Source organism: Neltuma alba, unplaced genomic scaffold (genome assembly GCF_004799145.2).
Source record: "Neltuma alba isolate B1F8T4 unplaced genomic scaffold, ASM479914v2 tig00011124_pilon, whole genome shotgun sequence".
NCBI classification, from domain to species: domain Eukaryota; kingdom Viridiplantae; phylum Streptophyta; class Magnoliopsida; order Fabales; family Fabaceae; genus Neltuma; species Neltuma alba.
In genome coordinates this window covers 17,344-29,468 of record NW_021635861.1, presented here as the reverse complement: position 1 = coordinate 29,468, position 12,125 = coordinate 17,344, and the positions used below count along the sequence as shown (strand labels likewise).

The window sequence follows — 12,125 nt, the reverse complement described above, 5'->3', positions numbered from 1 at the left end:
AAAAGTCCAAATGATATCGCCGTTTTTGCTTTTTCGCCAACTTACTCTCTTGTCTTCATAAAAAGTTACTTATCATCATTGAGTTCTTCTTCCTCCCTCAGGCCTTAATTGTTCGTTTATTTATAATTAAATATCCCTTACCTCCCCACTTCACTCTGCTCATTCCTTCAATAATCACCACTCACTCCGAGTTTACATATCTTATGCCCATGGCTATAGCACCTACAGCTTCCATTTCCTCATCGGAACCTCCCAAGCTTCACGCCTCCGACGTTGGCAGCATCAAAGCCTTCGCCGAGTCCAATGGCGTCTCCCCAATCCCTTCCTCCTATTATTTTATCGGTGAACCCCGAGACGACGTCGCAGACCACCTCGCTTCCTCCACCACCGTCATTGATTTCTCTCTCCTCACTTCCGACGATCCTCAGCTTCACGCTGACGCCGTATCCCGGCTCGGCAAGGCCTGCGCTGAATGGGGATTTTTCATGGTAAACTTGCAATTCACCTCTACTTTCTAAGCATGGGTTTTTCTGACCCGCAATCCTTTTCTGTTTGAGGTTAACGATGTGTGAATATTGCGGCAGCTCACTGTAACACCGGAGCATATGGGCTTAGGAAATGGAGGCCCATCAGACATGCATAGGCCTGAAGCATTACGTGGAAGCATGAGGATGCGGAAGAAAACGTGGAAGTTGCATGCATTGGAGGGTGCAGAATAATACACGGATGTCAGAAACGATTAGACGTGTGTGGAATGATTTGGGAACCTTATCTCTCTCTCACCGCTTCTCTGTACTCTCTCTCCCTCCTTCGTTTTCTCTCTCTCTCTCTCTCCGTGTCTAAGCTTCTGTGTCACTCGTGAATTCTGCATTTACGTACCTTCGTTTTTCCATGCGTTTGCTCTGTAATCATCGGATGAACACTTAATAATACATTCAGAGCTGGAACGGATTATTTGTGATTGTTGTTGAAACGTTAACGTTACATTTGGTGCTTTCATTGAGAGGAGTGTGAGCATCTATGGCAGAGAATACACGGTTGAAGGAGTTGCAAGCTGATATGAGATGCACCCATGAGTTTGAAGAGGATGCTCGAGCCCGTTTCAGTCAGATCGATAATCGTTTGGAAGAGGTAAACACTCGATTTGACGCATTAGAAGTGTTAGAGCATAATTCCATTTAGTATTATGTATTGGTTAGAAGAGAATATTCTTTTATTCTGTTCCTTTATTCTTTAGGGCTACGTGTCCCTGCTTGTAACAAACTCTTTTGTCCTCTCTGTACATTATTCATTATTTAATAGCAGATTGGGCACCACCATTTGGTGTCACAGACATTTATCTCATTATCCTTTTCTTCCTTTCCTTTCTTGGTATCAGAGCGGCGGCAGAAAGGAAAGCATAATGTCTGATTCTTCTTCCTCTGAGGTCACCAGTAACATGCCGGCAGCAAAGGCATATTCTCTTTTTAATTCATCAAGCCAGACCACTGCGATCAGGCTGGATCGCACAAACTTTCTTGTCTGGGAATCTGTAGTCTTGCCGCTTATTGAAGGAAATAGGCTCAAGTCTCATCTTAATGAATCTGCAAAGGTTCCTCCTCGACTGATCCCTGATGGTGCAAGGACGAAAGAAAATCCTGATTATGCTGATTGGTACGCCGTTGATAGGATGCTCATGGGCTGGCTTCGGAACACAATGACCATTGAGGTTGGAGCTCAGCTTCTTCATTGTCGCATAGCAGCCTCCCTCTGGAGTGAAGCTTGCCAACTAACTTGTGCGACAACTAAAGCGAGAATCATGGTCTTTAAGTCTGATCTGCATCACACTCGGAAAAATGGTATGAAAATGGAGGAATATCTTGGCAAGATGAAGCACATTGCTGATCAACTAGCTCTAGCGGGAGCCCCCATTGACACTGATAAGCTGATAATGCACACTCTTAATGGGCTTGATGCAGCCTATGATGCCATCATGGTGAAACTCACGGACAAACCAAATCTGACTTGGATAGAAACACAAGCCTCACTTCTTGGTTTGAAACTCGCGTTGAGCAGCTGAATCAATTTGCAACTCTTAGTATCCAAGCTAATGCTCGCTGCACGAGATGATTTTCCTGGCAATCGTGGTAACTGGAGGAATGCTCGTGGTAGAGGAGGTCGTTTCCGAGGTCGCCGTGGCGGTGGTCGTAGTTCTAGCCGTCCATACTGCTCTTGGTGTGATCGTTATGGTCACACACTGGCTAACTGCTTTCACAGACCTCCTAACAATCACCGCGGTCACGATGGCTACAATGGGTGTCCACCTCAAGCCTATTATGCCTCTCCTCAAACGGTGGATGACTCGGCTTGGTATATGGATAGCGGTGCAAATTTCCATGTGACTCCCCATTCTGAGCAGCTAGACAATATCAATCCGGTTGGTAAGTTTCATATTTCTTCTTATACTGGTGAACGGAGTTCTATTGCTGGTATAGGCTCTGCCACTATCCCCTGTTCCTATGCTGATCTCAAACTTAAGGATGTTTTACTTGTGCCAAATGCCACTAAGAACTTGATGAGTGTGAATCGCTTAGTTGAAGATAATCAAGTTGATGTAAGTTTTACTGACTCTGGATGTATTGTGAAGGACCAAAGAACAGGATGTCTTCTGCTGCGAGGGAAACCCAGGGGAGGACTGTATCCGATGAACAACCTAGATAGTAGAACTTCACCCAAAGTCCACGTAGCAGTAGCTTCCAGAGATGATGAATCTTTTCTTCGTTGGCATCGAGCTTTAGGACATCCTAGTAGTAGAATTTTGAAACAAATCCTGAATGATTGTAATCTCAAAGTTCCTATCAATGAAAAATATGTTTGCGAGGCCTGTCAATCAGGAAAATCCAAGTTATTACCGTTCCAACTCTCTGCCTCCCATGCGTCTGCACCTCTTGAACTAATTCATACAGATTTGTGGGGACCTGCTCCAATACAATCAACGAGTGGACATCGTTATTACATACATTTTATTGATGATTTTAGTAGATATACCTGGCTATATCCTTTGAAACATAAGAGTGAGGCCACTGCTGCTTTTAATCATTTTCAAGCACTCGTTGAGAATCAGTTAAACACTAGAATCAAGGCCCTCCAATGTGACAATGGGTCTGAATATAGACCTCTCATTCCGATTGCTGAGTCAAAAGGAATAAAACTCCGGTTCACCTATCCATATACCTCTACTCAAAATGGATGAGCAGAGAGGAAACATCGACATATTGTAGAAACCGGTCTAACTCTGCTTGCTCAAGCCCGAATGCCACTGAGATATTGGGTTGATGCATTTAACACAGAGGTTCACCTGATTAATCGAATGCCAACTGTTATTTTAGAGGGACAAACACCTCTGTTTAAGCTCTTCAATACAAAACCGGATTACCAGAGTTTTCAACCGTTTGGGTGTGCTTGCTACCCATGCCTGAAACCTTACAACACTCATAAGTTTCAGTTTCATAGTCAAAAATGCGTCTATTTGGGTTTGGCTTCCAACCAAAAAGGATACAGGTGTTTGAGCTCTACGGGAAAAAGATTTGTCTCCAGACATGTGATTTTTGATCCATTTATTTTTCCTTTTGCAACAGGTTTCATTAATCACAGAAGTGATGTTGGAGGAACAGAGCATATGATACCGGCAGTGATACCAATTCCGTTCCCTGCGAATAAGTCTTCCTGCGACAATACTTCAATGTGTGACTTGGTTCCAGAAATTCAACATAACTCAGATTCATCTGATCATTCAGGTTCTATCTCCTCGAGTCCACAACGTTCAGAGTCCGTAAATGAAGAACCAGTGCAAGAAACCATGAATAATCAAGTGGTTCAGAGAACTGAGGAAGGTCACAATATTCACTCGATGGTTACAAGGGGCAAGGCCGGTGTTCACAAGCCCAAATACCCATTTGTTGGGCTTTTAAAGTCTGAAGATCCAGTTTCATTAAACAGAGTAGCAGAACCCTCGAGTAGCAAAGTAGCTCTCACAATCCCTCATTGGCGTGCGGCTATGGTGGCCGAATACCTTGCTCTGCAATGGAACGAAACATGGTCGCTAGTGCCATATCAGGGTCAGAAACTTGTTGATAGCAAATGGGTCTTCAAGACTAAGTTCAATGCTAACGGCTCTATACTGAAACACAAGGCGCGCTTGGTAGCAAAAGGATTTCAATAGACTCCAGGTATCGATTACGGTGAGACATTCAGTCTGGCTGTAAAACCCACAACGATTCGCATCATTCTCACCATTGCCGTGACTTATGGCTGGATGATCCGACAGCTGGACGTGAACAATGCGTTTCTTAATGGTTTTCTTCAAGAGGATGTATATATGAGGCAACTGGAGGGGTTTTAGGATGAACGATTTCCTTATCATGTCTGTAAGTTAAGGAAAGCCATCTACGGTTTGAAACAAGCTCCTCGAGCTTGGTTTGATCGTCTACGTTCTGTTCTGTTGAAATGGGGATTTTAAAATTCTAAAAGTGACACTTCATTATTTTTTCTCCACAAAGATAAACTGATTGTGTTTATTCTTATATATGTGGACGATATCTTGGTGACCGGAAATAACTCACGTTATTTAAAAGATTTTGTGACTCGGTTAAACACTCTTTTCTCTCTGAAAGATTTGGGACCACTATATTATTTTCTGGGTATTGAAATCTGTCGAACCAGTTCTGGATTATTTCTGAGTTAGGCCAAATACACATTGGATCTGTTGAAAAAATTCAATATGCTTGATTGTGCTCCTGTCTCTACTCCCATGGTGACTGGTAGACCTTTTTCGGCTACTGATGGTATTGCAATGTCTAATCCAACTCTATTTCGACAAGCCATAGGATCCCTGCAATACTTAACCTCTACTAGACCAGATATTGCCTATTCAGTTAATAAACTGAGTCAATTCTTGTCTAATCCTCGTGATGTTCATTTTCAAGGAGTCAAACGTATTCTAAGATATTTGAAGGGGACCTATAATCTTGGGATTCACTTAAAGCCTTTGACTTCCTTGCAACTTTTTGCCTACACTGATGCTGATTGGGCCACTGACATAGATGACAGGAAATCAATGGAAGGCATGTGTGTTTATTTTGGCAATTCCCTTGTTTCATGGGCGTCTAAGAAACAGCGGGTAGTGTCTAGATCAAGCACTGAATCCGAATACAGGGCGTTAGCTGATGGTGCTGCTGAGATCAAATGGATTATATCATTGCTCTTTGAATTGGGATTTTTGCTAAAACGACCTTCTGTTATATGGTGTGACAATTTAAGTGCCCAAGCTCTAGCTGCCAATCCTGTGAGGCATGCTAGAAGTAAACATATTGAAATTGATGTCCATTTCATTCGAGATTTAGTTCACTCCGGTTGCATAGATATTCAATATTTGCCTTCTTCATATCAGATTGCAGATTGTCTTACCAAAGCACTTAGTTGCTCTCACTTTCAATATTTCAGAAACAAACTCGGGCTGCAGGCTACACCCTCTCGTTTGAGGGGGGATGTTAGAGCATAATTCCATTTAGTATTATGTATTGGTTAGAAGAGAATATTCTTTTATTCTGTTCCTTTATTCTTTAGGGCTACGTGTCCCTGCTTGTAACAAACTCTTTTGTCCTCTCTGTACACTATTCATTATTTAATAGCAGACTGGGCACCACCATTTGGTGTCACAGACATTTATCTCATTATCCTTTTCTTCCTTTCCTTTCTAGAAGGCATGATGCGAGCCTTGATGAAAACTGTAGAAGGATTGCGGTCGGTTGCGGATTCGATTGTATCGAGCTCCAAAGAATCTTCGTTTGTGGAAGGGTCATTAGCACAGCCGGTTGACTATATATCGAGTCCTTATAGATCAGTGAAGGTAGATTTTCCTCGGTTCGACGAATCCGACGCGTTAGATTGGCTCTTTAAGGCTGAGCGTTTTTTCAAATATTATGATATACAAGATCCTCAATGGTTGGTGATAGCCTTGGTGCATCTCGACGGGGACGTCTTGCCCTGGTATCAAATGTTGGAAAAGGCAGGACGGGTTACACAATGGTTGGATCTAGCTAAGGCAGTAGAGGTCTATTACGGGCCTACGCAATTCGATTGCCCTCGAGCACAGCTTTTCAAGCTAACACAGTAGGGTCTGGGAGGGAAGATAGAGGAATATAATCAGAAGTTTTTAGCCCTCGCAAACCATACTAAGGATGTACCAGAATCGGCACTACTTGACTGCTATTTAGGGGGTCTTAAACCCAAGTTGAAGTGTGATGTATTGGTGCAACGACCCACCACCATTCTAAGTGCGATGTCATTGTCCAGGTTATTTTCTAAGCCCGTAGTCACGGGGACTTCTGTAGCTCAGTCTACTACATTCCAGCATGTGGCGACCAAACCGCTTACAAGCAACATGGGTGGCAGCAGTACCACGTTGACAGCTTTTGGCTGGGGAAAAGCTAGTTTGCCCCCACTCTTGCCCACACCTAAGACGATGCCAGTCAAACGAATGACAGCAGCCGAAATGCAGGTCCGAAGAGAGAAAGGGCTTTGTTATACATGCGACGCTAAATTCTCACCTACACATAAATGCCCGAACAAGCAACTCATGATGTTAACAGGGGAAGAAGAACAGGGGGATGACGAAGAAATAATTACGGAAGAAACAGAGGCCACCCCTACATTGCACCATTTATCAATCTATGCTCTAAGAGGCACACGAGGGCCTGCAACTACATGATTCGATAGGATTATACAAGGGCTGCCTGTTAAAATTCTATTGGACGGGGGGAGTTCTGACAATTTTATACATCCTCGCGTCGTTAAACACCTCAACTTGACTGTGGTACCAGCACCTGAGATTCGTGTTTTGGGCGGGTTTGGCAGGATAGTGCGAAGCGCAGAAGAGATGAGAGACCTCAAAGTGATGGTAAATGGTAATAAGATTAAGTTAACTTTGTATGTACTACCAGTGGTGGGCACTGATATCGTACTGGGCGCGGACTGGTTGGAGACCTTAGGGCCCCACGTTGCAGACTATAGCAAATCCACAATTAAATACCTGCTAGACAGTTAGTTTGTTGTTTTAAAAGGATTCAGAGGACCTGTTGTGACTTAGGCGCAATTCCATCATTTGGTACAGATACAAAACACAGATGCAATTGCTGAATGCTTCATGATGACCCCCTTACAAGACGGTTCGAATGAAACGTCGTATTTCGCATAGATATATGAGAAAGAGGACACTCTTATGGAGTTAGCACGACTGTTAGAGAGGTTTAAGAGTGTTTTCGACACTCCGCATGGCTTACCACCACTAAGGGGTCATGAACATCGAATTGAGCTATTACCGGGCACTAGACCAATAAAGGTGCGTCCATACCATTATCCGGTGAGCCAAAGGACTGAGATAAAAAATATGGTCACAGATCTGCTTCAAGAAGGATTGATACATCCGGGCACTAGCCCTTTCTCTGTACCTGTCATCTTGGTAAAGAAGAAAGATGGCTCTTGGCGGTTTTGTGTGGATTACCGAGCGTTAAATGCAGTAACTGTGTGGGATGCATTTCCTATGCCAACCGTGGACGAGTTGCTAGACGAATTACACGACTTTGTTTTTTATTCCAAATTGGATCTTAGATCGGGGTATCATCGGATTTTAATGAGAGGTCTGATCGAGAAAAGACGGCATTTTGGACTCATTTGGGGATCTATGAATGGCTAGTCATGCCATTCGGGCTGACCAATGCTCCGGCAACTCTTCAGGCACTGATGAACACGATGTTTCATCCATTTTTGTGACAGTTCGTTCTCATTTTTTTCGATGACATCTTAGTCTACAGTGGGACTTGGGATGCACATCTCAAACACCTTGAGGCAGTGTTGCAAGTCCTTACACAACACCATTTGTTTGCCAAATTTTCTAAATGTACTTTTGGGCAACGGAAGGTGGAATACTTGGGTCATGTGGTCTCAGAGAGAGGAGTGGAAATGGATCCGACTAAATTACAAGTAGTACAGAGTTAGCCTTGACCCGAAAATGTCACGCAACTGAAAGGTTTTCTTGGCCTTAGTGGATACTACCAACGCTTCATTAAAGCATATGCTCAGCTAGCTAGTCCATTAACAAGCCTCTTGTGTAAAGATTCTTTTGTGTGGTCGGAGGGAGCCCAACGTGCTTTTGATGAACTGAAAAATGCGTTAACACGAGCCCCTGTTTTGGCCTTGCCCGAATTTTTGAAGCCCTTCAACTTGGAGATGGACGCATCTGGCAATGGTATTGGTGCCGTTTTAAGTCCAGAGAATCATCCTATTGCTTTCTTCTCCAAGAGACTATCACCCAGACTACAGGCCGCATCTACATACGTGCAAGAACTCCAAGCTATCACTGAGGCAGTCTCTAAGTTTCGCCATTACCTATTCGGTCATCCATTTATTATTCAAACGGATCATGCAAGCTTGAAACACCTCATGGAGAAAACTATTCAGACACCCGAGCAAGAAGCATGCCTACCTAAGCTTTTGGGGTACCGCTTTTCCATTGAGTATAAACCGGGCAAGCATAATCAAGCTGCCGATGCTCTGTCCCGCGTAGCAATGGCTTTGACGACTATGACAGACACGTTCATGGACCGAGTTTATTCGATCATACGAGGGTCCCCTGAGATTCATCACCTCAAGGATCAACTAACGCAGGGACATCCTATTGATCCTCACTATAATATGCGCCACAGTGAAGTGTATTAGGGTGATCGATTAGTGATTCCATGTGACTGCCCGGATTTAATTCCTGCCATACTTCATGAATATCATTCTTCAGTGATTGGTGGACACGTAGGTTTTACTCGTACTTTCTATCGCATTCACCAACTGTTTTACTAGACCACCATGCGACAGGATATTTATTCCTTTGTTAAAGCTTGTATAGTGTGTCAACGAGCTAAGCTTTCCCAGTTACATCCTATCGATCTTTTGAATCCACTCCCGATTCCTATGCATATCTGGGAGGATATTGCTATGGATTTTATTGTTGGGTTACCGGTGGTTCGTGGCAACTCTGCTATTCTAGTGGTCGTTGACCGTTTGTCTAAATATGGTCACTTTATTGCTCTCCGTGGCAATTTCATGAGTGCTCTGGTAGCTGAATTGTTTCTGTCTCATGTGGTAAAGCTCCACGGTATTCCAAAGTCCATTGTGACTGACCGTGACAGGGTGTTCACTAGTGCTTTTTGGGGCCATTTGATGAGGCTTCAAGGTGCCCGGTTGAATTTTACGTCAGCCTACCACCCTCAATCAGATGGCCAATCCGAGGCGCTTAACAAGTGTTTGGAGTTATATCTCTATTGCTTCATTCATGATTTTTCTTGACAGTGGTTAAAGTTCTTGCCTTGGGCAGAGTTATGGTATAATACATCCTTCCATCACTCCACGGGCTTGCCTCCTTTCAAGGTTGTGTATGGCAAAGACCCACCTCCTTTGCTTCGACACTCGTCTTTGGCGAACACCCCCTGATATTCATCAGCAACTACTGCAGCACGATGAAGTTTTGGGATTTCTCAAGTTGCATATTCAGAAGACTCAAGCCAGAATGAAAAAATTCGCTGATAAAAGGCACCGGGAGGTAGAATTTCAAATTAACGATTGGGTTCTCGTGAAACTTCAGTCGTACTGCCAACACTCACTGCAGTTACATCGCTATCACAAACTGGCAATGGTCTACTTTGGACCTTTCCAAGTGTTGGAACGGATCGGTCAGGTTGCATACCGTCTCGCCTTGCCAGCTCATGCAAAGATCCACCCTGTTTTTCATGTTTCCCTCCTCAAGAAATTTGTGGGCGCTGATACACCCCAATCATATTTGCCATTGCCATTAACCACCCTGCCAGAGGGCCCTATCTGTCAACCACTAGGGGTGTTAGATACCCGCACTATCACTCGAGATTCTGTTCTGGTTCCCCAAGTTTTGATCCATTGGGATAGCACTCTAGACTCCATGTGGAAAGATCGCTCTGAAATGGCTGCGCTGTATCCTGATCTAGCCCTTGAGGACAAGGTCCATTCTAATGGGGAGGGTATTGTAACACCAGAGCATATGGGCTTAGGAAATGGAGGCCCATCAGACATGCATAGGCCTGAAGCATTACGTGGAAGCATGAGGATGCGGAAGAAAACGTGGAAGTTGCGTGCATTGGAGGGTGCAGAATAATACACGGATGTCAGAAACGATTTGACGTGTGTGGAATGATTTGGGAACCTTATCTCTCTCTCACCGCTTCTCTGTACTCTCTCTGCCTCCTTCGTTCTCTCTCTCTCTCTCTCCGTGTCTAAGATTCTGTGTCACTTGTGATTTCTGCATTCACGTACCTTCGTTTTTCCATGCGTTTGCTCTGTAATCATCGGATGAACACTTAATAATACATTCAGAGCTGGATTATTTGTGATTGTTGTTGAAACGTTAACGTTACACTCACGAATCATGGAATCTCGGAGAAGCTGATGGAGGAGGTCATGAGCAAGGCTCACGAACTCCAGAACTTGCCGGTAGAGGAAAAGAAGGAATTCGCGGACAAGGGTCCCTTGGCACCCATCTGACACGGAACCAGCCTTTTCCCTGAAGCAGAGAAGGTTCGTTACTGGAGGGATTACCTCTTAAGTGATCAAACTCCCAGAATTCAATTTTTCTCACAAACCTCCTGGTTTCAAGTAAGTTCATCAACTCTCTGTTTCGTCTGATTCTTGGGTTTGCCTCTGTATAATGCATGATCTATGTTACCGTCTGCACAGGGAGGTGGCTTATGATTATAGCAGGAAAATCAGGGCGGTGGCGAGGACTTTGCTCCAAGGGATATCGGAGAGCCTGGGATTAGAACCCACGGCCATTGTGGAGGCCACTGGTTTTGATTCTGGTTTACAGATTTTTGCCGTCAACCTGTACCCTCCTTGCTCTCAAGCCAGAGCTTGCCCTGGGTATGCCTCCTCACTCCGATCATGGCCTCCTTACCCTCCTTTGCCAGAACGGAATCGGAGGTGTTCAGATCAAGGGCGACGGCAAGTGGGTCAACGTCGATCCTCTTCCCAACTGCCTCATTGTCAACGCTGCAGATCAACTTGAGGTCACTCCCACTCCTCATCTCCTAAATATCTATACGCACGCAACGATCTATATGTATATATGCGTTAAACATTTATTCTCTCAATTATTGGTTAGGCGGTGAGGAACAGGAAGTATAGGAGCATCTTGCACCGGGCAATATTGAACAACAAAGACACAAGGATAGTGCTGGCGAACGGACCAGAGCTGGAGAAGGAGATAGGGCCGGCGCCGGAGCTGCTGGAGGAAGGGGGGTCATTGCTCAAGAACATAAAGTACAAGGACTACTTCCAGGTTCAGCAGCAGAGCAGTCTGGCAGACAAAAGTGGATTGGACGAAATTCGAGTTAACCATCAAAACTGATATATGCCAACATGCCGTCATCACTGCTAATTGATCGTTCACATAAGCGGATTGGACGCATGTGAGCGGGTTTTAGTACCTTTTGTATGGGCCGCTTCTGGTTACTGGTTCAATACTCAATAACGCTTAAGAATATTCACAGCAGATCTTATCATGTGTGTGTCTATAAAGGTGTTTTTCTTTAGGATAAAGTCCTCCTATAATCTTTAATATAAGACTTAATTATTAAATTGATTTTAATTTTAAATATAAGATCTATTTATCATATTTATCAAATTTTTTAAATTACCTCTATGGATATTCCTTCAACCATAATCAAGTAGAAGAGGGAGGGAGGATATTAAGAAAGATGATTATGGTATTTTAGGAAAAAACATGTCATATTTTTTATAATTAACTAACTTACCTAACTTCCTTAATCTAATCAAATTAGTTAAATAGGTTTTATATTAAGGATCGGAAGAGTATAAAAGATGAATTATACTCTTCTGATCCTTAATATAAGACATATTTTATAATGCAATTTATACTATAAAATAAATATTAAATTTAAGACTAGAAGGGGTGTTATGTACGGCTTATATATGAATGGCAGTTTTAATTATCTCGAGTTTTACAAATGAATAAAAAAAGGGACCGGATACTAAACAGGTTTAAGTAGTGC

At 43.5% G+C, this 12,125-nt stretch overlaps 1 pseudogene; it reads left to right on the top strand.

The window, feature by feature from the left end:
• Nucleotides 1-209: 209 nt before the first annotated feature.
• On the top strand, nt 210-11,461 carry LOC114761538 (protein DMR6-LIKE OXYGENASE 2-like; annotated as a pseudogene).
• Nucleotides 11,462-12,125: the final 664 nt, after the last annotated feature.